This window comes from Schistocerca piceifrons, chromosome 6 (genome assembly GCF_021461385.2).
Source record: "Schistocerca piceifrons isolate TAMUIC-IGC-003096 chromosome 6, iqSchPice1.1, whole genome shotgun sequence".
NCBI lineage: Eukaryota > Metazoa > Arthropoda > Insecta > Orthoptera > Acrididae > Schistocerca > Schistocerca piceifrons.
In genome coordinates, this window is record NC_060143.1 from 399,579,191 (window position 1) to 399,585,895 (window position 6,705).

Sequence of the window (6,705 nt, forward strand, 5' to 3'; positions counted from 1 at the left end):
ATGTCCATAGGTTAGTTAGGTTTAAGTAGTTCTAAGTTCTAGGGCATGGACGGCCAAGAACGCGGCACGTGTGCATGCACGCTTGCCGAGCTTTCACACGCATGCGGATCGCTCCCTTCTGATGTCACACGTCCCCCACTACCACACCAGCTGACTGCGCGCGCATGCGCGGAACTACGAACACGCCGCACGCGACAGTGCATTGGCGTAAGGAACACTGCCCTGCTAGCATGTGGCTTAGTTTCATCTTACGACATTTGATAATATTAAGCTCTGTACAACACACCATGTTGAGCAATACTGAACCTTTGTTGGCTGTTCGTACACCTACAGAAAAATAACAATAACGCTGGGTTTGAAACTGCAATTCACCAACAATATCGTGCTTCTCACATCGTCACTCGTAAAATTCTTACAACATTTAAGCTGAGATATAGAAACAGACTTGAAAGTAGTCTACAGCATGCAGTATGATGTCGAATAAGCGATTCCAACTACATGTGAAACAAGCAAATTTTATATTCTGGAACTACTGTACAAAATTTGCAATAACTACAATTCTCAACAAAACATATGACAAATACAACAGAATTATCACCATTAATTTAATTATTTTTGGTTCACCGTAGACATAATAAAGTACACATTCGGCACAAACCGACGGTACACGGACAAACGCAGACAGTTTCTCATATTTTCGTCACTCAGATCGCCACGTAACCCTGACTTATTTAGTTTCATAATCGAAATAAACCTTTCGCACACGTAAGTCGATCCAAACACTGATATAACTTTTCCAGCCTCATTGAGGAGACTGGGAAACTCTTCCCGAGGAAAACCTATGTAAAATTCCTGGACAGGTTTTACGTAAAAAAAAAAAATTGTCCTTTAAACGGGAATTACACTGCAGACCGATCAAATTCCATTTGCAAATGCACTGGAGTACTTTCAACTGAAACGGCAAAGGGTCTAGAAAATGAAACTTCCTGGCAGATTAAAACTGTGTGCCCGACCGAGACTCGAACTCGGGACCTTTGCCTTTCGCGGGCAAGTGCTCTACCATCTGAACTACCGAAGCACGACTCACGCCCGGCACTCACAGCTTTACTTCTGCCAGTATCTCGTCTCCTACCTTCCAAACTTTACAGAAGCTCTCCTGCGAACCGGTTTGGAAGGTAGGAGACGAGATACTGGCAGAAGTAAAGCGGGAGTGAGTCGTGCTTCGGTAGCTCAGCTGGTAGAGCACTTGCGCGCGAAAGGCAAAGGTCCCGAGTTCGAGTCCCGGTCGGGCACACAGTTTTAATCTGCCAGGAAGTTTCATATCAGCGCACACTCCGCTGCAGAGTGAAAATCTCATTCTGGGTCTAGAAAATAGTCCAAATACAGATGTCAGGCTGGCAGTGTCCAGAAAACGTTTAGAAAATTGTGCCTGTAGTTCCTCCAACACAGAAACGAATTCGCCAGGATTTGCGTTCTCTCTGACTTCAGAGAGCGTAGGGCAATGGGCGGTATTCATTTTCGTGAGTTGTTCCTTCCACAATGCGAGTTTCTTATTAAATGCATCCACTTTTTTCATCAGATCAGAAATAAGCTGCTACTCACCTTGCAAAGTCTTATTGAGAGCGTTCAAGTGTGCAGTCAGATCAACTAAAAAGGCAAGGTCTGCAATCCATTTTGGATTTTCTAATTTTGGCTCTGCCTTTCCTTTTTCCTTCAGGAAATCAACAATAGCGAGTCTTAAATTGAAAAATCTTTCGAGGCATGATCCTCGACTTAACCAACGTATTTCCCAATGGTAAATAACATCTCCGTACTCTTCGTTCAGTTCCATGAGAAACTGTTGAAACTGACGGTGTACTAAGCCATGCGACTTCAAAAAATGTATTATGGTGACTACCAACTTCATCACGTGCTCCAAATTTGCATACTTAGCACAAAGAGCTTCTTAGTGTACAAAACAATGAATTCCGTACAAATCTTCTGTCGATCGTCCTAGGTTTTTACGCAACAATTCTACAAGCCCATTTTGAGCACCTCGAATTACTGGCGCTCCATCCGTGGTGACTGAAACCTACACTTTCCAATTCAGGCCAACGGCTTCAACTGCCTCTTCAACTCCTTTTAGCAAGTCGGTACCCATCGTTGTGTGTTTCATTGGTACTAAATCTAACAGTTCTTCCGTCACGTGCAAATTTGTGTCGACTCCACTAACATAAATCGCTAGTTGTGCTGTGTCCGAAATGTCGGTCGACTCGTCCAAATCAATCGAGAATGCAATAAACTTGCAGGCACTATCAATTAACTGCCTGTAGACATCCGCTGCCATACCAGCTATGCGGCGAGCTATTGTCTGTCTGGAAAGACTAATTTCACTAAACTTCTTTACTTCCAGTGGCGTCAAGAGTTCCGCCACCTCAACAATACATTCCTTGATGAAATCACCATCACTGAAAGGCTTATTCGCTCTTGCAATTTTGAGCGCTGTAGGTTGCTCTTAAAGACAGGTCACTACGTTCGGTTGCAGGCTAAAAAAAGGAAACAAAAATTGAGTGAACTCAAAATTCGAATTCTAACGACAAATGTGTACAAATACAAACATCAGAAACACAAAGATTTGTAAGTGGTACTCGCGTTCGGTCCGTCTCGCTGCATAACACTACGTCTTCTTAATCCCGCCAACTTGTTTGATCTATCAACCCAACTAAATCATTAAATCCTTTGTGTGTGGCGTTATAATGCCGTTCTATTGCAAATTTGCGGTGCCCGGCGAGTATGTGACTGCATAATAGACATTGAGAATTTTCATCCTTCTCTTCGACAAAATATTGCAATTCCCATTCAATTCTGAAGGCTCGTGACGTGTCACTACCCCGCCTCTTTGTGAGCGTGTGTTCCATTGCAACAACCGCTGTACGGTACTTTTAAACTTCTTACGAATCGCTAGCAAATAGCTAGGAATAAACATGGCTGCCACTACGAATCAACTAATGCACCCTATACCGGATGAAAAGATGTCGCATCGCACAGCTTGTCTAATGTCACGCCGTGCCGAGCAGTGCCGCGAAAGACCGAGGAAAGCCGAGTAGTGGCGAGGCGGACCGAACCCTGGACGGCACGCGTGCAGCACATCTGTACACGCGTGCAGTTTGGCACGCCGTAGCCGACGCTGTTCTAGGGGACTGACGACCTCAGCTGTTAAGTCCCATCGTGCTCAGAGCCATTTTTGAACAGTTCTGTCGCTATTCAAGGGTGAGATGTGGCTAGTCGGAAAGGGTAATCATCTCTCAGTATGTCGTCAGATATAGCAGCAACCAGTTTTTCAATACATAGGTCGTCATGGTACTAATAGCGTAATGGTGAACCTACGTACACTCCGTTCAACTTACCAGATACAATAACAATTATTCCAAATATCAAAACATTAGTAGAAATTCGAGTAAAGCTCTACTGTAGTTCGCCATCGCAATGAAGCAGTTCATCACTTTCGATAAGCCGATGGAGAGGTCAAAAGACATTTTTTTTTTTCTGTAGCGTTGTCCCATATCCAGTGGCAGTATATGTCAGTATTAAAAAGTCTACGGAGACAGTGAACAAACTTTCAGTTTGCTCAACCACCATACCATACATAGGCACTATAACGTGACGTCCATACGCCTGTTTTTGATTGTCATTCTCCCACATACAGTGACGGTTAATGTCAGTATCTGAATGCTGCTGGAAAGGGTGAACAAAGTTTAGTTGTTTCGGACAGTCATACTAGCGCACAGCTGCCGCTTGCTTTCTAAATGTCGTTGGATAATTTTTTTTCCCTTCGCTGATATTTATCAATATTCAGTGACAGCTGTAGCCATTATGTAACCACTGATGCAGCCGTCACGCAATGATTCGTTTTAGTCCCTCGCCTTGGTTATAAGTGAATAATGACAAAATTAAATACTGAAAAACTGGAAGGTATCTAAACATACAAGATGTCAGTCTTAGAATATCGACTGAAGTGACGGCGAAGAGGTCACCACAGAAACGGCTACAGAACTGAACAGTACAATGTTTCATGCGTTCACTGGAACACTTCATGACAATACTACCGTTTAAAAAGTCACCGTGTGCTCACATTAATATTTTAATGTCCTTATGAATGTTCTAGTTCTAAACTCGCCTCGTGAATGAGATTAAATAATAAATGCACTAATTGTGACTGCTATCGGTTGTAAAAAATGTATTTTAATAAATATTCATTGTCTAAATGCAGCAAATAGATTGCTGTTTAAAATAATTATGAGTTAAAAAAATCTACCTTAAAAGAAAGGTTACACAAAGCTAAAACGGAATAAAATAACAAAATTATTTACTGTAAGAATTTGTCAAAAACTGAAGGCAGTGCATTAGTATAAGTTTGTGGGATCAGAATGTCTCCACACAAGTGAATACCTAATACGGAATTACAAATATTAGAGAGAAAAATTATGAGAAAAAATTTACCTTCCATAATAAGCAATGACGATATGTATCGAAATATGGAAAAAATGTCAGAAACAATGACGAAGAGACGGCTTTTTTATATTTGTACAGGATTAATGATAACACGCTGTTAAAACGGATCTTCAGGTATCTCTCGGAAAAGAAATTAACAAGCTGGATCCGATAGATTAAATAGGACTTAGAAATTCTTAAGGCTGAAGAAGTAGCAGATGAGATATTCTCAGAAGGAAAGCTTTGAATTTAAAATGATTCCATCGTCAAGAGAACAAGTGTGAATTGGTCTGAAGAACGAAAAGAGTGACATATTGAGCTAATCAGTTATGAATGTTCCACAGTCCATGATTGTTTATTGATTACAAGTAAAGTAAATGGTATCTATCAACTAGTTGCAACATTTATTTACTCACATTAACTAGTTTTCGCACCCTTTTAGGCTCATCTGTAGGTGACGCACGTGGAGGTTAGATCTTTATTTCTATATTGTGATACTCAGTACCGAGTATAGATAAAACACTTCACTGTATCGCAATGAGTGAAAGTTATTTGGCGATTAGTGTCAAATAACGAATTCTTTCACTTATCGCGACAGTACAGTCAGTGTTGCAGTTAGTATATAAAAAGGGACATGGTGAAAAGTGAAAGAATATTTGAAGAAAACAAAACTGCAAATTAGGATAAATTGAGGTCACGTGGTCCCCAGTTACGCAAATAAAAAAAATAAAAAACAGTAAAGGTATATAATAAAACCAACTACGAGATCTATGATGTATCACGTATCAGAAGTAAAGCTTTCTCTGGATATCTGCAACTCACGTGCAGTTAAATCTCTCTTTTAATGCTAGAAATATTCAGGAGCACAGAGAGATGCTGAGAAGCAGTCCACAGTATAAAAGCAGCGAGCTCACTTATACAGCCATGCAGTTCCCATTATCTGCAGGGTACTAAGATATGTAAACGAGAAAATAATTATCGTTACACCGCAAATAATAAAATGGACGCAGCTGAGTAAACGTTAAAAAACCTGTCCTGGATTAAGCGAAGGGACCATATAAGCGGGTGTGACCAGAGCCGACAGAATGTCGTTGTGCTAGGTACTGCTGTTGATGCGGTAGAAATGTGCTGCGATGCCAGAAATTTATTACACCACAGGGCACAGCGGGAGTATACCATTTCAGGAATACTGCAGGAAGGCAGAGCATTGCAATGTTGGTGTCTCAGTTACTTCACATTTGAGCCGCGGACTTGGGGCTTACGTGACAAAAACCGATGCTGTTTTAAAATAAGTACACACCGATACCGAATAAATTATTTTTCGTCAAAGGTAAGGTATCGAAGTCTGCTGGCCACCAGTTCTTGGAGGCACCTACATCAGCCCAGGAGTCCACAAGTCTATGACTGGATTCTACGATTCCACATACCTACGAGTCTACACAGGTCAACCACTCACCCTCTCTTGACTGCCACTGCGAGCTGCAGCCCTACAGCTGGTTCCGGGTCTAATGCTGTGACTTATCGCCCACTAACCGACAGGTCACCTGGGGGCCTACTTCAGCGGTTGCTGGCCTTCCAGCGTATGGGTCTCAGGTTCTTTCCCATTGCCGTACAGCCACTCATCTGCCGTCACTTCGGTTGACAAACTCCTGGGTGCCAGCTATGCTCTTTCAAAATGTTCAAGTGTGTGTGAATTCCTAAGGGACCAAACTTCTGAGGTCATCGGTTCCTAGACTTACACACTACTTAAACCAACTTATGCTAATTATGCTAACAAGGGAACCTCCCCATCGCACCCCCCTCAGATTTAGTTATAAGCTGGCACATTGGATAGGCCTTGAGAAACTGAACACAGATCAATCGAGAAAACAGGAAGAAGTTGTGTGGAACTATGAAAAAAATAAGCAAAATACACAAACTGAGTAGTCCATGCCCAGGATAAGCAATATCAAGTACATTCTTGGGTTGGTAGCGCCGTGGTCCCGTGGTTAGCGTGAGCAGCTACTGAACGAAAGGTCCTTGGTTCAAATCTTTGCTCGAGTGAGAAGTTTAATTTTTTATTTTGAGACAATTATCAAAGTTCAGGTACTCACACATAATCAACTTCGCTCTCCAAAATTCCAGTTCATGTTCAGATTTGCTTGGACATATGCAGGATTTGACGGTCTACACGCGGAAGAATTTGAAAACGTTAAAAACATATGTTTTGACAGAGCACAGGGAAAACTGTGCGAC